The 24,689-nt window shown below is 38.3% G+C and overlaps 1 protein-coding gene across 1 annotated transcript in view; it reads right to left on the bottom strand.

Moving 5' to 3' along the window:
- Positions 1-540: 540 nt before the first annotated feature.
- The window catches only part of GUCY1A2 (guanylate cyclase 1 soluble subunit alpha 2), a 429,807-nt gene continuing 405,658 nt past the window's right edge, over positions 541-24,689 (bottom strand). Inside the window, exons 9-10 of the transcript XR_004815602.2 lie at positions 807-987; positions 541-674 (exon numbers count right to left, since the gene is read on the bottom strand). The gene's annotated coding sequence lies outside the window, so the exon portion shown is untranslated. The remainder of the gene's footprint in view (positions 675-806; positions 988-24,689) is intronic.

Here is a 24,689-nt window from a genome sequence, read left to right as displayed (position 1 = left end):
AAAGGAAGAGACATAGGCAGAGGGAGAAGCAGGCTGCCTGCAGGGAGGTCGATGCAGGACTCAATCCCAGGATCCCGGGATCATGACCTGAGCCAAAGCCAGATGCTCAACCACTGAGCCACACAGGTGACCCCTCCTTTTAAAAATATTTTATTTATTTATTCATGAGAGACACAGAGAGAGAGAGAGAGAGAGAGAGAGAGGCAGAGACACAGGCAGAGGGAGAAGCAGGTCATGCAGGAAGCTCGATGTGGGACTCAGTCCCGGGTCTCCAGGATCAGGCCCTTGGCACTAAACCACTGAACCACCAGGGCTGCCCCAGGTGCCCCCTTTTAATCATGTGGGACCCAAGAAATTCAGAAAATGTTCCCCACCCTTGGCTCCTAGATAAGCAACAGGAAAAACCGCTGAACGCCCTTGAAAGCCCCATATCAGAATGAGCACAGAGCTTAAGAAATTCCTCCACCCCTTCTGGAAATCCCCCTAGACCAGCCCATAAAAACCCAGCTGTAACCCACCTCAGTGTCCAAGGCCCTGCTCCGCTGTGTGGGGTATACTTGGACCCAAGCTCGAGGTTGCTAATAAACCCTCCTGCGCTTGCATCAGTGTCGGCCCCTTGTTGGTTTCTCGGATTTGCAATCTTGAGCACTACAACTGCTTCTTGAGGCTGGAAGCTAAACCAAATACTTGTCATTAGACTTGCCTGCATTGCCTGGAGATTTGAAATTTGAGAAAATTCCTATTCTTGAGTGCCCCAAATATCCTGAGTTTCCTGCACCTGACAGGAGGTAACATTCTCTACTCACCTGGGAAGGCTTCTAGGAACTCTGTAAGCAGGTATCACACCAACACTTCCAAGGGACTTTATGGCTCCATAAAGTTAGTTCCTTAAAGCCATCTGGTTATATCTGAGTCTATGCATGTCTCTCTCAAATATGACATCCCAGTCAAAGCCTTGGTAATATAACCAGTATTTCCAATGGTGTCCTGTTATAAGGAGAACAGATTCTCATTAAACTTAAGCAAATAATTGTAATTGCCATGGATGAAAGAATACTCACTGAGAGTTTCTGAGTTTCAGAGGGACCAGGTAGGGGGAAAAGTTAGATGCTTCAATTTGTTCAGAAAGGAATATTTTATCAAGTTTTTATATATCATGGATACCTTAAGAGAAAGTTTCCTTAATCTTGAAGAACAAACATTAGAGAACCAGTAACGTTTCAAACAAGAGTAATAAAAAGTATAGTCATCTTCTTCATTTCATTTAGTATCATGTTACTATTTCTGGTTCAGTTTGAATGCAGATTTTTCCATTAGTTCTGGAAATTCTTAGCCATTTTAGTTTTATGGTATTAAAGATATCAAAAACCTGTATTTGTCAAAAGTCATTTCCATGAATCTCCTTGAAGATGAAACACATTTTGCAAGAGAATAAGAATAATAACTATAAATGACAAAAGATTCAAGAATGGACATGGTTAAAGTTCTGATATGAGAGTTCATTATAATATAGCTGACAAGGAAATCTGCTTGTTTCGGTGACACATAACATTTCACTAATCAAAATATCAAGTGAAGATCTTATACCAGAATATATTAAAATGTCAGGAATTTCATGTCATTTCTGGAACAGTTATAGCATTTATCTAAATAATACAACCTAAGGTTTATTATTATTTATTTGACAGTGCTTCCCAAGTACCTTAACATACCAAAGTCAAAAAGATTTCATTTACAATTCAGATCTTGTGAAATTTGTTAAAACCCTCAGAAAAGGGACATCTGGGTGGCTCAGTGGTTGAGCATCTGCCTTTGGCTCAGGGTGTGATCCTGGGTCCAGGGATCGAGTCCCACATGGGGCACCCTGTGAGGATCCTGCTTCTCTCTCTACCTATGTTTCTGCCTCTCTCTGTGTCTCTCATTAATAAATAAAGAAAATCTTTAAAAAAAAAACAACTCAATATTTTAAAGCTCTTGCCTTAAATAGGATTACAGATAATTATAAAATTAAGACTTATATTTAACCAAGATAGCAATAAGGGATTCTACAGGGAGTTGTATAGGTGTTGGTAGAACTTCGCTTCTTTAATATTGAGGAAGTTTTGACTTTATTAAGTAAACAAAGACTTGAGAAAGACAAAACATAGAAACTTTGGTTTTCTGAGCAGATGAGGAATCTGCTTTTTTAATTTTTTAAAAATATTTTATTTATTTATTTATTCATGGAGACACACACAGAGAGAGGCAGAGACACAGGCAGAGGCAGAAGCAGGCTCCATGCAGGGAGCCCAATGTGGGACTTCATCCTGGGACTCCAGGATCACGCCTGTGCTGAAGGCGGTGCCAAACCGCTGAGCCACTGGGGCTACCCTGCTTTTTTTCTTTATCAAGAACAAACCAACAATTCAAGAAAACTTTGTTTTTAATGGAGAGAAAAGCAGAATTTCAGTCTTATACCAGTGCACTTTGAAAGTCCATTCATTTCAACCTTAGTCCTGATCATATATAAAATTCTTGTGCAAAGATTTCCCTTCACAAACCTTCTACAACTTTCTTTTTTTTTTTCATTCAGATTTTGTCCTAAGCTTTTTCTCCCTAAATAACCAGTCTCATTTTAGGGAAAAATTACTTTCTTCTTCCTTCAACAAAATATATTCTCATTCCTTGTATCTTTCTCCTATAGCTCCTATTTTTCTATTTTTTGCTTCCCCCATTGTTCCCAGTATTCTGAGCTATATTTATCAGAACTTTTACTCTCAGAAGCCTCAGTCTCCAGTGAAAATTAAGTGATAACCAATTGTGAACTATTATACCAGAATTCTCTAATTCTGAGATTTATAAATGTATTTCATAATATATTCCATAGTACAATCTTATAATAAAGCACAAAGCATGTTTACCAACAGACCCAAGGATCTTCAGTTTCTCTGCAATAAGAAGCCAGAAGCACAAACCTCTATTCAGTAATCAATGCTTCAGTACTTTATCTTATTTGGAAAAGACTTAGTATCCAATAAATTCAATTCAGTTTATTATCTAGCTAAGCAGAAGTTTAAAGTTTTATGTTACCAAATATTTTTTTAATCTCCATCTGCGATTTTTTAAAAGATTTTTATTTATTTATTCATGAGAGACATAGATAGAGTGACAGAGACATAGGCAGAGGGAGAAGTAGGCTCCATGCAGGGAGCCCGATGTGGGACTCCATCCAAGGTCTCCAGGATCAGGCCCTGGGCTGAAGGCAGGCGCTAAACCGCTGAGCCACCCGGGCTGCCCATGTTACCAAATATTTTGAACCAAGAAGCTTTTTATTTATTCAACCTACTTGTTTTTTTTAACAATCACCCATGAAAACTTTTTTGACCTTCAGTAAATCTTGGTAGATTGAACATTTTATACTTAATGCTGATAATTCTAAAAGCATATCTATTGGTTTTGGCTCAGGTCATGATCTTGGAGTCTTAGGATCAAGCCCCACATCAGGCTCCTTGTTCAGTGTGGAATCTGCTTAAGATTTTCTCTCTCTACCTCTTCCTCTGCTGTTTCCCCCTCTGTCAGTACCACCCTCCCTTCCACTTGTTCTTGCTCTCTCTCTCTGGAATAAATAAATCTTTACCAAAAAAAATTTAAAAGTTACTCAATTTGTTCCCCACTGTCAATTTTTACCTGGACACCTGTGGGAAAATCTGAAGTAGGTGGTTTAAGTACAGGAAGGTGTTCCTGGATTAGGGAGGTGATCCACTTTGAACCTCATAAGGAGATGGCCCAACAGTTTGGGAGCTATTTGCTCCTTGATAGCAAGGGTAAAAGAAGCAGAACCGGTGGTACAAGAGGCATTGAGGATGATGTAGGAGCAGGTTATGCAAGCCATGTCCATGGTGGATGTGTTTTTGTACCCTAATCCACAGCCAAAGAGGTGAGGTGGTGCCAGCAAGGGTGGAAGAGATAAGAGCCTTGAGGGCAGAGAAAGAGGATTCTCAGTCCTAAGGCTCATCAGCTTAGATGAACAAATATCTGTTTTCCTTCCACCAGCAAAAAGTGAAAATAGGCAGTCCATGTCAGGCAAGAGAAGAGAGGCAACCTCCCCTAAACAAAAGAAGTTTTGGCAGCTGCTTGGGAATATTCCTTAAAGTCCTCATCCCAAGGTAGATTAACCAGACAATTGGCTCCAATTATCATAGCTATTAACCCGAGAAATGAATGAGGGAGAAAAATCTCCCATATAAGAGTCAGGCCACATTCATCTACTTCTCTTAAGATATATTTCAGATCTTGAGAAGAAACAAAGATGGGACAGGTAATTCAGGAAGAAGAGGGAAGCATGTACAGGATCATGGCAGAAATAGTACTGAAGTTTAAGAACCCACTAATGGGCTATCTTTCCTCAGCTCCTAAGGAGTACTGAGGCCATGTGTCATTGTAGAAGATGAGTTTTTTGTTTTGTTTTTTTTTTCTTTTTATCTTGTAATCCAAATTGGCTCCAGTGGGTTAAGAGACACCCCAAGGCAGACTCCTTGGGGACTGGAGAAGAAAAGTCTATTATTATAATCCCCCCAGATTCATGGGTCACATATCACTCAGGATAATGTCAAGGGTCCCCAGTGTTCAAAACAATCAGAAGTGTCCCTCAAAAAGTCATTATGAACACCTACCTGTCCTCCTGAAAAGGTGTTGATGCTCCTTTGCTTTTCTATTATTCTTCCTGGGACATAGTAGATGCCAATAGACCAAAAGAGACTGCCTGTTGTTTTAACCCATGGAGATGCTAAGAATTTTTAGGAGGAATGTGACAATCTAAGTAGTCAGTAGGGGTCATTGACATAGAATAGCAAAATGTAAATAATAGAATGGAAATAGTGAAAATGGAAATCCACCGTGGCCTAAATGATATTCCAAAATGTGTGGTCTTTATAGCGATATCCCTACGAAATGGTCCCTGATTGGGTTTTAATTAATTGGGTACTGGTTTTGATATGGGAGAGCTAGGTTCTTGTCTCATGGAATCAAAGAATGAATCTCACAAACAAAGGAGAGTGAGTAAAGGGACAGAAGTTTATTATTAAATAAAGATACAGAGAAAGCTCTCAGAAGTGAGAGGGGTCCCAACAGAGTTGCCACTGAGGGCTTGTAGGGTTGGTCTTTCATTGGAAGCCTAATCAGGGAATCTAAATCCTTTTAACATCTCCATTGATATCACCTGATATCACCGTTGAGTAAGGACTCATGATAACCAGGGTCTGGTTATTCTTTGTTGGTTGCCAGTAGAAGTAATAATGAGACACCCTCCCCACCCACACCTTAGGGCTGGGTGGTCTAGCTTGTTCATTTATCTCTGGTTTCCTTACACCTCAGCATTTTTAGTAATGTTGTGAGCCTGCTTCCATGGCCCCCTACCTAGCCCTGCCTAGCCCTGTTTGTCCCTAACTCAGTTTGGGCCTGCTCCATGTGGAGGTCTGTTGACCAGAAGTGGCTAGACCAGGTGTGTAGAGCGGATCACATGAGGCCAATGAGAAGGAAATCCTACAGTCTTAAGATTGAAAACTTCCTAGTGATATGAGGGGCTACTACATGCCCAAGAAAGACAGCTTTTTAGAAGAATAGAAATAAAAAGGGAGCCTCAATTTCTGGGTCTTATTCCCATTTGGCCAAGGTACAAACTTCCAGCCAAAACTCAGGCTTTTCTTCCATCCCATAGAGCAACCACAGAGTAGAGGTCTGTATCCTGAGCAATTGACATGAAAGTGTTCCAATAAGACTGCACTCCTTGAAAAGCCCCTGAAATGAAAGTAAAGAGAGAAAGAGTAACTCACCAAGTTTGTACCGGTGCTCAAAGTCCCAATGACAGAAGATGCAATTCCCTGTATGTACAATGATGTACATTGTACATCAATGATGCAGGATCATTGAGCTCAACAGTCAGAAAGAATTCTGGAGATATTTTCCAGTGTAAAAAGGTGCTTTTTATTATAGTGCAGGGACAGGACCTGTGGGCAGAAAAAGTTGTGCTGGGGATCTGGCTATTGTCAAGCTAGGATTGATTTTAGTATCTAGCAAAGCATTGACATTAGGGCAGCTATAAGTTCCTTGATGAACGTAACACTCTGCATGTCTTAGGTGTTTATCAATGGGCTGCAAACTGTAAGGAAATTTAACTTTATCTACATTTCTCTTGCCTTTGTTCTCTTCATCATAATGTTGTGCATCATAAAGATAGCATAGAGTAAGAAAATAGTGATTTACTGATTATGTGTTGGTGTGGAGAGGTCTTAGAGACATCCCTTCTTCCAATTGATATATATCATACGTGCATATGGTATATATTTAGAAGTACAGGAAGGCATACAATTAAAAGAAAGCCTCTCTGTTCCACTCTGGTGTTTAGCAATATAGTACACCTCTAGGAGACAACCACAAGCCAGTTATACTGGCTTCTCAGATATGTTTCCGAAGGTATTCTATGCATATGCAAGCATAAAGTCATTTATATATTTATACTTACATAATATTATGAAATCTTTAAAATATATAGCAATGTTGAATGAATTTTACAGTAAATTCCTCTAGACCTGCCACATAGACTCTATCATTACCATTTAACAGCATTCATTATATCATTTGTGTTGCGCCTAAGATCGGGAATCCGAGAAACCACCAAGGAGCCGACACTGATGCAAACACACGAGGGTTTATTTACAAGCTCGAGCTTGGGTCTAAGTACACCAACACAGCGGAGCAAGGACTTGGACCCCGAGGTGGGTTTTAGCTTAGTTTTAAGGGCTGGTCTCCGGGACCTCCAGAAGGGCTGGAGCAATTCCTCAAGTTCTGTTTACATTTTGCTATGGGGCCTTCAAGGGCATTGAGCTCTGTTCTCATTCTTTTTTTTTTTTTTTTTTTTTTTTTTGAGCTCTGTTCTCATTCTAATAGGGGCTACCAGCCCTTGGCTTGGGCTCCGTTCTTATTCTAATATGGGGCTTTCTAGGACAATAAGCTGTAAGCTGTTTTTTTTCCCTGTAACTGAAGGAATGTAAATTTTAGCTTTTATTCACAGGGGCCTGGGATGGCTGTACTTGTGCTAACACTGAACTTAAAGTGGAATGGCCTTAATTTTCTCAGCCTCCACAATTTGTCTATCCATATACCTATCCTTTATCAATCCATCTTACTCTCCATGCATTTCAAAGTAAACTTCAGATATTACAGAACAACTCCTAAACACTTCAGTATACATATCATTAACTAGAGCTCATATTTTTTAAGATTTTCTTTTAATGTAGAGTTGAAATGGAGCTTTTAAATCTTTTCCAATCTATGATCTTGCTAATCATGCTACATTTATTTAGATCTCCTCTAATTTCTCTTAGCAATGTTATGAAATTTTTCATTGATATCTGATAAATATTTTGTTACATTTATTTATGTGTTTTCTGTTTTCTGTTGGTACTCATCTAACAACATACCCAATGGTGAAAGAGTGAAATGAAAGCTTTTCCTCTAAGGTCAGGAACAAGACAGGATGCCTGCTTCTGCCATTTTCTTTTCTTTCTTTCTTTCTTTCTTTCTTTCTTTCTTTCTTTCTTTCTTTCTTTCTTTCTTTCTTTTTCTTTCAGATGTTATTTATCTATTCATGAGAGACAAGAGAGAGAGAGAGAGGCACAGTGTTGTGCTCAAGATCGCGAATCCGAGAAACCACCAAGGAGCCAACACGATGCAAACACATGAAGGTTTATTTACAAGCTCGAGCTTGGGTCCAAGTATACCTGACACAGCGGAGTAGGGACTTGGACCCCAACGTGGGTTTTTTTTTCTTTTAATTTATTTTTTATTGGTGTTCAATTTACTAACATACAGAATAACCCCCAGTGCCCGTCACCCATTCACTCCCACCCCCCGCCCTCCTCCCCTTCTACCACCCCTAGTTCGTTTCCCAGAGTTAGCAGTCTTTACGTTCTGTCTCCATTTCTGATATTTCCCACACATTTCTTCCCCCTTCCCTTATATTCCCTTTCACTATTATTTATATTCCCCAAATGAATGAGAACATATAATGTTTGTCCTTCTCCGATTGACTTACTTCACTCAGCATAATACCCTCCAGTTCCATCCACGTTGAAGCAAATGGTGGGTATTTGTCATTTCTAATAGCTGAGTAATATTCCATTGTATACATAAACCACATCTTCTTTATCCATTCATCTTTCGATGGACACCGAGGCTCCTTCCACAGTTTGGCTATTGTGGACATTGCTGCTAGAAACATCGGGGTGCAGGTGTCCCGGCGTTTCATTGCATTTGTATCTTTGGGGTAAATCCCCAACAGTGCAATTGCTGGGTCGTAGGGCAGGTATATTTTTAACTGTTTGAGGAACCTCCACACAGTTTTCCAGAGTGGCTGCACCAGTTCACATTCCCACCAACAGTGTAAGAGGGTTCCCTTTTCTCTGCATCCTCTCCAACATTTGTTGTTTCCTGCCTTGTTAATTTGCCCCATTCTCACTGGTGTGAGGTGGTATCTCATTGTGGTTTTGATTTGTATTTCCCTGATGGCAAGTGATGCAGAGCATTTTCTCATATGCATGTTGGCCATGTCTATGTCTTCCTCTGTGAGATTTCTGTTCATGTCTTTTGCCCATTTCATGATTGGATTGTTTGTTTCTTTGGTGTTGAGTTTAACAAGTTCTTTATAGATCTTGGAAACTAGCCCTTTATCCGATATGTCATTTGCAAATATCTTCTCCCATTCTGTAGGTTGTCTTTTAGTTTTGTTGAGGTATCCTTTGCTGTGCAAAAGCTTCTTATCTTGATGAAGTCCCAATAGTTCATTTTTGCTTTTGTTTCTTTTGCCTTCGTGGATGTATCTTGCCAGAAGCTACTGTGGCCGAGTTCAAAAAGGGTGTTGCTTGTGTTCTTCTCTAGGATTTTGATGGACTCTTGTCTCACATTTAGATCTTTCATCCATTTTGAGTTTATCTTTGTGTATGGTGCAAGAAAGTGGTCTAGTTTCATTCTTCTGCATGTGGATGTCCAATTTTCCCAGCACCATTTGTTGAAGAGACTGTCTTTCTTCCAATGGATAGTCTTTCCTCCTTTATCGAATATTAGTTGACCATAGAGTTCAGGGTCCACTTCTGGGTTCTCTATTCTGTTCCATTGATCTATGTGTCTGTTTTTGTGCCAGTACCACACTGTCTTGATGACCACAGCTTTGTAGTACAACCTGAAATCTGGCATTGTGATGCCCCCAGCTATGGTTTTCTTTTTTAAAATTCCCCTGGCTATTCGGGGTCTTTTCTGATTCCACACAAATCTTAAAATAATTTGTTCTAACTCTCTGAAGAAAGCCCATGGTATTTTGATAGGGATTGCATTAAACGTGTATATTGCCCTGGGTAACATTGACATTTTCACAATATTAATTCTGCCAATCCATGAGCATGGAATATTTTTCCATCTCTTTGTGTCTTCCTCAATTTCTTTCAGAAGTGTTCTATAGTTTTGAGGGTATAGATCCTTTACCTCTTTGGTGAGGTTTATTCCTAGGTATCTTCTGCTTTTGGGTGCAATTGTAAATGGGATTGACTCCTTAATTTCTCTTTCTTCAGTCTCATTGTTAGTGTATAGAAACGCCACTGATTTCTGGGCATTGATTTTGTATCCTGCCACGCTACCAAATTGCTGTATGAGTTCTAGCAATCTTGGGGTGGAGACTTTTGGGTTTTCTATTTAGAGTATCATGTCATTGGCGAAGAGGGAGAGTTTGACTTCTTCTTTGCCAATTTGAATGCCTTTAATGTCTTTTTGTTGTCTGATTGCTGAGGCTAGGACTTCTAGTACTATGTTGAATAGCAGTGGTGAGAGTGGACATCCCTGTCTTGTTCCTGATCTTAGGGGAAAGGCTCCCAGTGCTTCCCCATTGAGAATGATATTTGCTGTGGGCTTTTCATAGATGGCTTTTAAGATGTCGAGGAATGTTCCCTCTATCCCTACACTCTGAAGAGTTTTGATCAGGAATGGATGCTGTATTTTGTCAAATGCTTTCTCTGCATCTAATGTGAGGATCACATGGTTCTTGGTTTTTCTCTTGCTGATATGATGAATCACATTGATTGTTTTACGGGTGTTGAACCAGCCTTGTGTCCCAGGGATAAATCCTACTTGGTCATGGTGAATAATTTTCTTAATGTACTGTTGGATCCTATTGGCCAGTATCTTGTTGAGAATTTTTGCATCCATGTTCATCAGGGATATTGGTCTGTAATTCTCCTTTTTGGTGGGGTCTTTGTCTGGTTTTGGAATTAAGGTGATGCTGGCCTCATAGAACGAATTTGGAAGTACTCCATCTATTTCTATCTTTCCAAACAGCTTTAGGAGAATAGGTATGGTTTCTTCTTTAAACGTTTGATAAAATTCCCCTGGGAAGCCATCTGGCCCTGGACTCTTGTGTCTTGGGAGCTTTTTGATGACTGCTTCAATTTCCTCCCTGGTTATTGGCCTGTTAAGGTTTTCTATTTCTTCCTGTTCCAGTTTTGGTAGTTTGTGGCTATCCAGGAATGCGTCCATTTCTCCTAGATTGCCTAATTTATTGGCGTATAGCTGTTCATAATATGTTTTTAAAATTGTTTGTATTTCCTTGGCGTTGGTAGTGATCTCTCCTTTCTCATTCATGATTTTATTAATTTGAGTCTTCTCTCTCTTCTTTTTAATAAGGTTGGCTAATGGTTTATCTATCTTATTAATTCTTTCAAAGAACCAACTCCTGGTTCTGTTGATCTGTTCCACAGTTCTTCTGGTCTCGATTTCGTTGAGTTCTGCTCGAATCTTTATTAACTCCCTTCTTCTCCTGGGTGTAGGATCTATTTGCTGTTTTTTCTCTAGCTCCTTTATGTGTAAAGTCAGCTTTTGTATTTGAGTTCTTTCCAGTTTTTGCATGGATGCTTGTATTGTGATGTACTTCCCCCTTAGGACTGCTTTTGCTGCATCCCAAAGATTTTGAACGGTTGTATCTTCATTCTCATTAGTTTCCATGAATCTTTTTAATTCTTCCTTAATTTCCTGGTTGACCCTTTCATCTTTTAGCAGGATGGTCCTTAACCTCCACGTGTTTGAGGTCCTTCCAAACTTCTTGTTGTGATTTAGTTCTAATTTCAAGGCATTATGGTCTGAGAATATGCAGGGGACGATCCCAATCTTTTGGTATCGGTTCAGATACGATTTGTGACCCAATATGTGGTCTATTCTGGAGAAAGTTCCATGTGCACTTGAGAAGAATGTGTATTCAGTTGAGTTTGGATGTAAAGTTCTGTAGATATCTGTGAAATCCATCTGGTCCAGTGTATCATTTAAAGCTCTCATTTCTTTGGAGATGTTGTGCTTAGAAGACCTATCGAGTATAGAAAGAGCTAGATTGAAGTCACCAAGTATAAGTGTATTAGTATCTAAGTATTTCTTCACTTTGGTTAATAATTGATTTATATATTGGCAGCTCCCACATTCGGGGCATATATATTGAGGACTGTTAAGTCCTCTTGTTGAAAAGATCCTTTAAGTATGATATAGTGTCCCTCTTCATCTCTCACTACAGTCTTTGTGGTAAATTTTAGTTTATCTGATCTAAGGATGGCTACCCCTGCTTTCTTTTGAGGACCATTCGAATGGTAAATGGTTCTCCAACCTTTTATTTTCAGGCTGTAGGTGTCCTTCTGTCTAAAATGAGTCTCGTGTAGACAGCAAATAGATGGGTCCTGCTTTTTTATCCAGTCTGAAACCCTGCGCCTTTTGATGGGGTCATTTAGCCCGTTCACATTCAGAGTTACTATTGAGAGATATGAATTTAGTGTCATCATGATAACTATTCAGTCCTTGTTTTTGTGGACTGTTCCACTGAACTTCTTCTTAAAGGGGAATTTTAAGAGTCCCCCTTAAAATTTCTTGCAGAGCTGGTTTGAAGGTCACATATTCTTTTAGTTGCTGCCTGTCTTGGAAGCTCTTTATCTCTCCTTCCATTTTGAATGAGAGCCTTGCTGGATAAAGTATTCTTGGTTGCATGTTCTTCTCATTTAGGACCCTGAATATATCCTGCCAGCCCTTTCTGGCCTGCCAGGTCTCTGTGGAGAGGTCTGCTGTTACCCTAATACTCCTCCCCATAAAAGTCAGGGATTTCTTGTCTCTTGCTGCTTTAAGGATCTTCTCTTTATCTTTGGAATTTGCAAGCTTCACTATTAAATGTCGAGGTGTTAAACGGTTTTTATTGATTTTAGGGGGGGATCTCTCTATTTCCTGGATCTGAATGCCTGTTTCCCTTCCCAGATTAGGAAAGTTTTCAGCTAGAATTTGTTCAAATACATATTCTGGCCCTCTGTCCCTTTCGGCACCCTCGGGAACACCAATTAAACGTAGGTTTTTCTTCCTCAGGCTGTCGTTTATTTCCCTTAATCTATCTTCATGGTCTTTTAATTGTTTGTCTCTTTTTTCCTCAGTTTCCCTCTTTGCTATCAACTTGTCTTCTATGTCACTCACTCGTTCTTCCACCTCGTTAACCCTCGTCGTTAGGACTTCTAGTTTGGATTGCATCTCATTCAATTGATTTTTAATTTCTGCCTGATTAGCTCTAAATTCTGCAGTCATGAAGTCTCTTGAGTCCTTTATGCTTTTTTCTAGAGCCACCAGTAGCTGTATAATAGTGCTTCTGAACTGGCTTTCTGACATTGAATTGTAATCCAGATTTTGTAACTCTGTGGGAGAGAGGACTGTTTCTGATTCTTTCTTTTGAGGTGAGGTTTTCCTTCTAGTCATTTTGCTCAGTGCAGAGTGGCCAAAAGCAAGTTGTATTGGGAAAAGGAGTCAAAGAGAGGAGAGAAAGAAGGAAAGAAAAGAGAAAGAGAAAAAAAAGGAAGAAAAAAGAACGAAAAAAAAAAGAAGAAAAAGAGAAAGAAAAAGAAAGAAAGGAGAAAAAAGGGGGGTGGGGGAAGGAAACAAATCAAAAAGCAAAACAAAACAAAACAAAAAACAAAAAACAAAACAAAACAAAAGAACCACGGGGGAGTATCTTCTGATTCTGTATACTTTAATTCCCTTGGCTTCCCCTGGAAGTTGTCAGTCATTCTAGCTGGTCTTCTGGGGGAGGGGCCTGTTGTGCAGATTTTCAGGTGTGAGCACTTGGGGGAGCTTCTCTGCCCCCTGCCTGGTGCAGGGCTCAGTGGGGGTTGTTTACCCCGTGAGGCCGCAGGAGGAACAACCGCAGTGGCGGGGCCAGCTCTGGAGCCCTGGAGTCAGCCCCCGCAGTAACTCTGGAGCTCTCCATCTGCAGGGCCTGGAGGCTCCGGGGCGGGGCCGCTGATCTGCTCAGCTGGGGCAGGAGCGTCCTCGCTGTCCTGGGCCCTCCCGGCCTCTGCCTGTCCCGGGGGAGGCGGGATCCTGGGCTGTGTCCCGGCGCCCTGTGCTCCGGGCCCTGCGCTGTTGGATTCGCGCTCCCGGGCCGCGCAGCCCCCTCCGCGGAGCCGCCGCCCGAGCCGAGGTGGGTTTCAGCTTAGTTTTAAGGGCTGGTCTCGGGGACCTCCAGAAGGGCTGGAGCAATTCCTCAAGTTCTGTTTACATTTTGATATGGGGCCTTCAAGGGCATTGAGCTCTGTTCTTATTCTAATAGGGGCTTCCTGCCACTGGCTTGGGCTCTGTTTTTATTCTAATATGGGGCTTTCTAGGAAGTTAAGCTGTAAGCTGTTTTCTTCCTGTAACTGAAGTAAGGTAAAGTTCAGCTCTTATTCACAGGGGCCTGAGATGGCTGTACTTGTGATAACGTTGAACTTAAAGTGGAATAGCCTTAATTTTCTTGGCCTCCACAAGAGACACAGGCAGAGGGAGAAGCAGGCTCCATGCAGGGAGCCTGACATGAGACTCGATCCTGGGTCTCCAGGATCAGGCCCTGGGCTGAAGGTGGTGCTAAACCGCTGAGCCACCCAGGCTGTCCTGCCATTTCCTTTCAACATAGTATTGTGAGTTCTAGCCAGAGCAAGTAGGCAAGAATGAGAAATAAAAGTTATTCAAATTGGAAAGGAAGAAATAACATTTTTTCAGTTCACAGATGGCATGATTTTATATGTAGACAACCCTAAAGATTCACAATCACATGCATACATACAATCTGTTAGGAAAACTGTTCAAACTAATTAAAAAATTGAGCAGAGTTACAGGAAACAGAATCAACATGCAAGAATTGTGTTTTTTGTATTTTTTTAAGATTTTACTTATTTATTTATTCATGAGAGACACAGAGAGAGAGAGAGGCAGAGACACAGGCAGAGGGAGAAGCAGGCTTCATGCAGGGAGCCCGACGTGGGACTCAATCCCGGGTCTTCAGGATCAGGCTCTGAGCTGTAGCCAGGCGCTAAACCGCTGAGCCACCTAGGCTGCCCCTAGTTATGTTCTTATACACTAACAATGAACAATCCATAAAGGGAAAAAGAATTTCCACTTAGAGTAGCATCAAAAAGAGTGAAATACTTAAGAACAAACTTAACCAAGAAGGCAACAGATTTGTATAATGAAAATTATAAACATCACCGAAAGGAATTAAAGAAACAAATAGAGGTATACTTGAGAGATATTGCAGGTTCAGTTTCAGATCACTGCAATAAGATGAGTCGAATGAATTATTTGTTTCTCAATGCATATAGAAGTTAAGATTACACTATATAGTAGGCTTTTTTTTTAGTAGTTGAAATTTATTTATTTTTAAAATATTTTATTTAAATTCAGTTTGCCAACATATACTATAACATCCAGTGCTCACCCATTAAGTGCCCTCCTTAGTGCCCTATGGTAGGCAATTCAGAATGCAATAGCAGGGGCAGCCCTGGTGGCGCAGTGGTTTGGCACTGCCTGCAGCCTGGGGTTTGATCCTGGATACCTGGGATCGAGTCCCACATCCGGCTCCCTGCATGGAGCCTGCTTCTCCCTCTGCTTGTGTCTCTGCCTCTCTCTCTCTGTGTATGAATAAATAAATAAAATCTTAAAAAAAAAAAAGAATGCAATAGCATTATGTCTAAAAAAAAAGTATGTAGTTTAGTTTGAAAAATACTTTATTGAAAAACAATGGTAATCATCATCTGAGCTTTTAGGGAGTCATAATCTTTTTGCTGGTGGAGGGTTCTGCCTCAATATTGATGGCTGCTGACCCCTGACTGATCAGGATTGATCACTGATCACTGCTTTATCAACAAAGTTTATGTAATATTCTAGATTCTTTGTTGTAATTTCAATAGTCTTCACAGCATCTTTACCAGGAGTAGATTCCATCTCAAGAAACCACTCTCTTTGCTCATTCTTAAGAAACAATATTCATTAAAGTTTTTTTTTTTAAAGATTTTATTTATTCATTCATGAAAGATAGAGAGAGAGAGAGAGAGGCAGAGACCCAGGCAGAAGGAGGAACAGGCTCCATGCAGGGAGCCCGATGTGGGACTCAATCCAGGGACTCCAGGATTACTCCCTGGGCCGAAGGCAGGCGCTAAACCACTAACCCACCCAGGGATCCCCTATTAAAATTTTATCATCAGATTGCAGTACTTTAAATATAATAATGAAAAATATTGAAATTGTGAGAATTGACAAAATGTGACATGGAGACATAAAGTAAGCAAATCCTGTTGGGAAATGGGACCAGTAGACTTGCTTGGTTCAGGGTTGGCACAAGCTTTAGCTCGTGTAAAAAAAAAAAAAAAGTATCTAGGAAGCACAATAAAATGACATATGCCTGTAAATGGAAAGACATCCCGTGTTCAGGAACTAGAAGACTTAAAGTATTAAAATGTCAGTACTATTCAAAATGATCTACAATTTCAAAGCAATCCTATTAAAATTCCAATGACAATTTTTTGCAGATATAGAAAAATTTATCATAAAATTTATATGGAGTTGCAAAGACCCTGAATAACTAAACCAAACATTATTTTTTTAAAAAGATTTTATTGATTTATCCATGAGAGACACAGCGAGAGAAAGAAGCAGAGACACAGGCAGAGGGAGAAGCAGGCTCCATACAAGAAGGCCTATGTGGGACTTGATTCCAGGACTCCAGGATCATGCCCTGAGCCAAAGGCAGATGCTCAACCACTGAGCCACCCAGGCACCCCTAAACAATCTTTAAAAAAAGTTGGAGAGAAAAAAAAAAGAAAGTTGGAGATCTCACACTTCCTGATTTCAAAACTTAATACATAGCTGCACTGTGGGTACATTTATATATATATATATATATATATATATATATATATATATATATATATATATGATTTTTTATAAAGGTGCCAAAAGCATTCATTGGAAAAGAAAAGTCAAGAAGAATTTTTTGGGGGGTGCCTGTGTGGCTTAGTCAGTTAAGTATTTGCCTTTGACTCAGGCAGGTCATGATCTCCTGGGATTGAACCCCTCATCGGGCTCCACACTTAGCAAGGAGTCTGCTTGTCCTTCTTCATCATTCCTTCCCCAACTCATGCTCTCTCTTTCTCAAATAAATAAATAAAACCTTTAAGAAACTGTGGGAAAACTGGACAGTGAAAACCATGCAAAAACCTTACATTAGACCCTTATGTTACACCATATATAAAAATTAACTCAGAGTGAATCAAAGACCTAACCATAAAAGCTAAAACTGTAAAACTGTTAGAATTAAACACAGGAATAAAGCTTCATGCATGGCATTGGCCTTGCCAATGATTTCTTGGATATGACACCAAAAGCACAGACAGTAATAACAAAAAAGAGTAGATCAATAGGACTATATCAAAATTTAAAATTTCTAAACTTTACAGAGTGACTACAATGTCCACAGAATAGGGGCAAATATTTGCAAGTCATATATCTGATAAAGAGTTAATATCTAGAATATATAAAGAAAACTACTATAACTCAACAAAAAACCCCTCAATTTTAAAAAATGGACAAAAAATGTGAATAGGCATTTCTCCAAAAAAAGACACACTAATAGCAAAATAAGCTCATGACAAGATGTTCTATATCACTAACCATTACGGAAATACAAATCATAACCACACTATGTTACCACATCATATCTACTAGGCCACCTATTTTTAAAAATCAAAAAAGAAATTTAAAAAACTGAGTGTTGGCAAAGTTGTGGAGAAATTTAATCCATGTGCACTACTGGTCAGAATGTAAAACAGAGCAGCTACTAAGGAAAAAACAGTATGGTAGTATCTCTCAAAAAAAAAAAAAACATTAGAAATAGAACTACCATATTATCTAGCAATTCTACTTGTGGATTTATACTCAAAAGAATTTACAGCAAGAACTCAGACAGATATTTGTACAGCCATGTTCATACCAGCATTATTCACAATAGCCAAAAGGTGGAAGCTTCCCACGTGTCCATTACTTGATAAATGGATAAGCGAAATGTGTTATATGCATATTTTGAACTATTGTTCAGCCTTTCAAAGGAATGGGATTCTGATACATGTTAGAACATACATGAACCTAAAGAAAATTACGGAAAGCAAAATAAGCCAGACCCCAAGGGACAATTACTGTATTATTCCACTTACATGAGGTATATAGATAGTTAAAACCATAGAATGATGGTTACTAGGGACTGATGAGAAGAAGATATGGGGAATTGCCTTTTAATGGATACAGAGTTACAGTTTGGGCTGGTAAAAAAAGTTTCAGAAATGGGTAGTGTTCATAGTAGTTATGATATGTATGTTCTTAATGCCACAACTGTACATTTAAAAATAGTAAATTTTATGTTATGTGTATTTTACCACAATACAAAATAAATAAAATGTCATAGTATAGAAGTAGGGAGGCATATAGAAAGCTTCAGTGCTCTTCTCTTAATTTTGGTGTGAACCTGAATCTGGTCTTTAAAAATGTTATGCTGGGATGCCTGGGTGGCTCAGCGGTTGAGCATCTGCCTTAAGTTCAGGGCGTGATCCCTGTCTGGGGATTGAGTCCCACATCAGGCTCCTCCACATCAGGCTCCCTGCGAGGAGCCTGCTTCTCCCTCTGCCTATGTCTCTGCTTCTCATTCTGTGTCTCTCATGAATAAATAAATAAAATCGTCAAATATAAATAAATAAATAAATAAATAAATAAATAAATAAATAAAGTTATGCCATTTGGTTTTCTTCTGGTTGTCCCCTTGTAAAACAAGGGTTTGAGATGAATTTAAAACATTTTGGCCAGGATCAACAATAAAGAAAAGGCAGTAGTCCATCATACTGCCATCATCCCACCTTGAAGTGTATGCTGGGGCCATTTTGCACTGGCTGTACCATTGCAAAGTGCTTACACCACTTGCATTCCCACCAGCAATGAATTAAGAGCACCTGTTGCTTCTCATCAGCATTTGTGTTATCAGTATCCTGGACTTTGACCATTCTATTAGGTGTGTAGTGGCATGACATTGTTGTTTTAATGTGGATTTTCCTAATGATGTATGGTGTAGAGCTTTTATCCATATACTATTATCCATCTGTGTATCTTTCATGAGGTGTCTGATAAAATCTTTGGCTCATTTTTAAATCTAGGTGTTTTCTTATTGTTGAGTTCCAAGATTTCTTTGTATATTTTCAATAAGCTGCCTCTATAAGAAGTGTCTTTGCAAATATTTTCTCCCACCATTTTACTTGTCTTTCCATTTTCTTGACATTGTCTTTAACATAAGAAAAGTTTTTCATTTAAATGAAGTCTGGTTTACCAATTGTTTCTTTCATGGTCTCTGCCTTTGGTCTTTTATCTAAAAAGTCATCTTCCCCAAGGTCATCTAGATTACCTTCTGTGTTATCTTTTTGAAGTTTTATAGTTTTGGATTTTGCATTTAGGTATGTGGTTCATTTTGAGTTTTTGGTTTTTATTTGTGTGTGTGTGTGTATGTGTGTGTAGACTCTAAGGTCTTTGTTTAGATTCTTTTTTCTTAATTTTATTTTTGCATGTCAATGCCCAATTGTTCCAGCACCATATTTTTTGAAAAGTCTTTGCTCCATTGTATTTCCTCTGCTCCTTTGTCAAATATAAGTTAACCATATTTGTGTGGGTTTATTTCTGAGCTGTCTATTCTGTTCCACTGATGCATTTGTTTATCTTTTTCACCAACACCACACTGTGTTAGTTACTGTAGCTTTATAGTAAATCTTGAAGTTAGGTCAGGTCAGTCCTCTAACTTTTTTCTTTTCCTTCAATATTGTATTGGCTACTTTGAGTCTTTTTTGCCTTTCCATATAAACTGTAGAAACAGTTTGTCAGTATCCACAGAATAACTTGCTGGGATTTTGATTGGGATTGCATTGAATTTACAAATGGAAGGAACTGACATCTTAACAATATTGACTCTTCCTATCCAGTTAGATTTATACTTTGGAATTTTATTTAATTTTTTGGATTGCTAATGTAAATGGCATTGTGGTTTTTTTTTTTTTTTTTGGCATTGTGTTTTTAATTTTAAATTCCACTTGTCACTGCTGGTATATAACAAAATAATTAACTTTTGTATATTAACGTTGTATCCTAAAACCTTGCTAAAAACCTTGTTTATTATTTATAAACCTTGTTAATGATTTCCAGAAGCTTTTTAGTAGTTCTTTCTGATTTTCCACATATACAGTTACGTCATCTGTAAATGGAGTCAGTTTTATTTTATTTTTCCAATATATATAGCTTTATTTCCTTTTCTTGTCTTATTGTATTAGCTAGAACTTCCACTATGAAAATGAAATGGAGTAGTGAGAGGGGACATCCCTGCTTTGTACTTGATCTTATTAAGAATGCTTTGAGTTTCCCACCATTGAGTATGTAACTAGGTTGTTTTATAGATACTTTTGTTTTTTATCAAATTGAGGAAGTTCCATTTTATTCCTAGTTTACTAAGAGTTTTTATCATGAGTGGATGTTGGATTTTGTCAATTGCTTTTTCTGAATCTATTGATAGGATAATGTCATTTTTCTTTTTTTGTCTGTTGATGTAATGGATTGTATTTATTAATTCTCAGTTGTTGAACCTGACTTACCCTTTACCCAGGGTAAATCCCACTTGGTTGTGGTATATAATCCTTTCTATACATTGTTATATTCAATTTCCTAATATTTTATTTCATATCTGCATTTTTGCATCAACAATGGCAAGGCATCAGGCCTATGCTAAAGCTTTCAAGCAGAAATCAGGGAGGAGAATGTGATCCCACTTCTACAGACCAGTCCCCACTAGTAGATCGTTCCATAGTTATGATATACATTTTGAGTTTTGGTTAAGAATCTTGAGTGCTCTATCTTGTAGAAAGATGCTGATTAAATCAGCAGGACTGTAAAATAGCCTTTTAAAAAGTTATTGGATAAATTTTTCACTCCCTGCTACACTGTAAATTCCTGTGAGAAAACAAAGAATTCACAAAGTTGGGACAAACATGTTGAAATAGAACTATGTCTTTAGCTTTGAACATTATGTGAATCATGGGGTTGCAGAAATAAGATAAATAACTGAACTTAGGAGCCACCATAAATAATAGGTCAAATAATTAAACAATTTTTTGACTTTTCTGAAAATTTGGCCTTGTTGATTTTGTATCTAATTTTTTAAATTGTTACCTTGGATTTAAATGGTGGAAAGTTGGTACCCATGTTTCTTTTTGAAATAGACTGAATTTACATGATCCTTTTTTCTACTAAGGTGCCTAAAGTACTTTACATTATCAAAGTGTTCCATCAAATGTCCTATTGAAGGGGAATAGGGACACCTTTCAATGGGTAATAGATGACTAAGAGATAAAGTAATCTCCACCGGATTACAAAAGAAATTAGAGGAGGACACTTTAAAGAAAAAAGAAGTTCTCACATTCTCAAATGCAATATGTTTTATGGGATTTAAGAGCTGCTGAATAGCTGTTTCTGTTCCAAATTATCCTTTATTTCATTTTTAAATTCTATCTGAAATTATGCCAATTAGAGATTCATTTTAGATAATTCAGTATTAAATAAGAAATAACTCTAGTACTCAGAAGCTCTTTGTGGTTCACACATCTTTATGGTTTAGTTTTTTTTTTTTTTTTTTTCCTAATTGAGCTGAACTGTACTGAAGAAAGTAATACTGGATGATGGGAAGGAAGTGAAGGGATAAGAGATAATTGAGAAGACTAGGGCACTTAATACACTATCATTAACCACACCAAGGTAGTGGTCTGAATCCTGGCTATATGTTAAAACTACCAAGGGAACCATTTTTAAATGATCTAAACCACAAAACAAACAAAGATCAATGCCTCAGCTCCTCATCCCCCAAAGACAATTATATCAGAATCTTTGTAGGGGGAAGGTTTTTGGTTTTTTATTTCCTTTATTTCCTTTTTTTTTTTTTTTTTTTTTTAAGATTTTATTCATTCATTCATGAGAGAGAGAGAGAAAGAGAGAGGCAGAGACATAGGCAGAGGGAGAAGTAGGCTCCCATGCAGGGAGCACAATGTGGGACTTGATCCCAAGACTCCAGGATCACCCTGGGCCAAAGGCAGGTGCTAAACCCCTGAGCCACCTAGGGACCCCCTGTTTTTCATTTCTTTTTAAAGTTTCCGGGATGATTGTAATTCAACAAAAGAAATTGAGAACCACTCTCTCAGTCCTGAGTGAGGTCCAGGTTATACCTTGTATCAGTTAAATTAGAGTATCTGGAGCAAGGGAATTGAGCATTGGTGGGTTTTCCCCAAAGATCCCCAAATGATTCCACTGTGTGGTACAGCTTAGGGACTTGAGCTCATATCAGAATAACCTGGAGGACTAGTTCAAAGAATTATTGCTGGGCTCCATCCTCAACATTCATGATTCAGCCGTACTGGAGAAGAGCCTTTGAATCTGTATTTCTAGCAAGTCCCCAGATGGTGCTGATAATACAAGTATGGGAACGTTCTGGGTTGCATCTCTTTGGGAACCTGTACAGTATTAACTCCTAAAGGAGTTAATATAACTCCTATATAACTATATATGACTTATCCAACAACTTTCCCCTAGTATGTTGCCTGTAAAAATTCATATTTTTATGCACCAGGAGACCTGTATAAAAATGATTCTTAGCAGTATTATTTTTAATGACCAAAAACTAGGAGCAACCCAAATGCCCGCCAGTAGTAGGATGATAAAACAATTTGTGGCATGTTCAAACAGTGAGATAACATACAGCAATAATAATATAATAAAAACTTATATGTCTACACACCACAATATAGATGATTCTTTAAAATGTAATATTGAACAAAAGCCAGACCTATACACAAAACATATACAATATTATTTCATTTATATACATTTCAAATAAATTGGATAAGTCTCAAAACTTATACTGAGGAATTTATACTTCAAGGTTAAAACTACAAAAAAAGGTCAAATATTTAATTAGTTTCCTTAGTATTACAGTGGTTTCCTCTGGGAGTGACAGGATATTTTTATTGGGAAGTGTCTTGTGGGGGCTTCAAAGAAATGGCAGTGTTTCATCTCTTTACTTGGAAGATGGCTATATAGATGTTTTTTTTATAATTGCAAAATATTTGTGTTTTATGTACTTTTGTATATGTCTATAATAATTCACAATAAACCATAATCAAACATCAAACAATAAAATTAGGAAGTCACTAGTAGAAAAAAAATAAATAGAATTAATGCTAAATTAAAAACTGAAACAAGATGAATTTCAAGTTATCTATAGTAAGGAAAATTTTATTGAAATCAGTTCTATGAACTAAGTAGAGAATATTTCAATCATTTTGTTTAGAAAGTTAGAGCTATTGTGATTGATTTTGATCTTTTAGGAGAAAATGATGACAGCCAGGGCCTTATGAGATAAACTGGTTTATACCTCTTGCCCCAGTGTATTCTTAATCGTACCATTTCATTCCCAAAGTGTCCTTAATAATGCTTTTTAGCATTATTTAGTTAGACACCTGAAACATTAGGAAAACATGTCTTTCCAATGATGAATTTCAGTCTATGCAATAAGAATTTCCAACTGGGGGAGGAGGTGCCTGGGTGGATCAGTTGGTTAACCACTCAACTCTTGATTTCAGCTCAGGTTATGATCTCAGGGTTATGAGATGGAGCCCTGCTTAACATTCTCTCTCTCTTTAAAAAAAACAAAACAAACAAACAAAAAAACATTCCAAATGGGCAAATGGAGAATGGCTTATTCATATGTATATTGTTTTGAAAAAAAAAGATTATGCATTTTCAAAGCTATACCTTTTCTTTTATGTTACAAGGTATTTTCCTTTCTCTCTATCTAAAAGATTTGGCCTAATTTAATAGTTCCACTGAAATTAATCCGTTTGAGTGCTCACATCCAACTTGCCAAAAAACAAGTGGACTTCTTAAAAAATAAAAAAATAAAAAAATTAATTAATTAATTAATAATAATTTAGAAAAAGACCAAGTACACTAAGAGCCCCAAACCTAACAATTAAATATTCAACATCTGCAGTGCCAATGCTTTTAAATGTAGATGTCATTTTCAGAAGTCTTCCTGATAATCAGTGAAATTGAAATTCTGCAAGAAGAGTGCAAGAGGACTAGAAGGAAGTTAGGGAGGGAGGTGAGAGTCAAAGCAGAGAGGAAGAACCTGTGCTAAGTTCCTTCCAACTTGAACTTCCCAAGTAAAATCACCAAGTAAAACACAGGGAACATCACCATGTTCCCACATAGTCACATCCTCCTCTTCTACCCGCGGGAAGGAAAAAGCTAAAGCTTTCATATCAGATTGAAATAACTCAGCAAAATGTATTAATACTCCCCTAATTCTTAGGCCCTCAGGATAAACTCCCATTGACATCAGTAGGAGATTTCTTTTGCAGACCGTTGTGAATCCATCTCAATATGTCTCCACTGTGTTATTTAGACCACTGCAGTTTTAGGAGGAGCTTCAAAGCCCTCACCTACTGATGCTAGGGAATTGGCATGGAGAGCCCCAAATGCCCAGATGCAATAATTTCCTCCTGGTGTTTCTGAAGGATGCTGCTTGAATTTTGTTATCTGCAAAGGAGAAATAGGATGAGAGTTTGCCCAATTCTGGAAAATTCTTTCATGGTCATTGTCAATTTGAAAGTGTAAGGATTGGCCAATACAAATGATGTTGCTGACTGGAGGAGCCAAGAGTCAATTCAAACCATGTCTACACACAGACTGCTTAGGGGAGGGGGAGCTAGTTACATTCAGTCACAGACCTTTCTAGAAATTAACATATCAGGTTAGGATCAATCAGTGCAAGGAATAAAGCCCATTTAAACCAGCTTAAGGGGAATTTAGTTTTAGCCTAAAATAGGTGGCCTCATAGCCTTAAAGACAAGAAATGAAATAGAGCCTTGCCTCCTAGGGACAGAAACTAGGACAAAAAAAATCTTTTGCACACTCTTCCTTTGCCTTTCTAAAGCATGAAATTGTCCCTCATCTCCACTGCTTCCTTTTTTTTTTTTTTTCTCTTATTGAGTTTCCTGTGGTTCCACATTCCTCTACTTGCCCTGACATTTCCATTATCCATTATCATCTAAGTAATAACTCGTATGTCTCCAAGTGCAACTTCTCAGGAGAAAGAATCTAATTAGTTCAACTCAGTCTCAGTACTGGTTCTTCTTGTGTTTGCTTTCAACCCTCACCAAGTAAGCAAGTAGGTGAGGACTCACTTCCTACAAAAGGGGCTGTGAATGGGATACATTCTA

This window comes from Canis lupus, chromosome 5 (assembly GCF_003254725.2).
Source record: "Canis lupus dingo isolate Sandy chromosome 5, ASM325472v2, whole genome shotgun sequence".
Taxonomy (NCBI): Eukaryota; Metazoa; Chordata; class Mammalia; order Carnivora; family Canidae; genus Canis; species Canis lupus.
The sequence above is the reverse complement of the archived record's forward strand: the minus strand, read 5'-3'. Positions and strand labels throughout refer to the sequence as shown.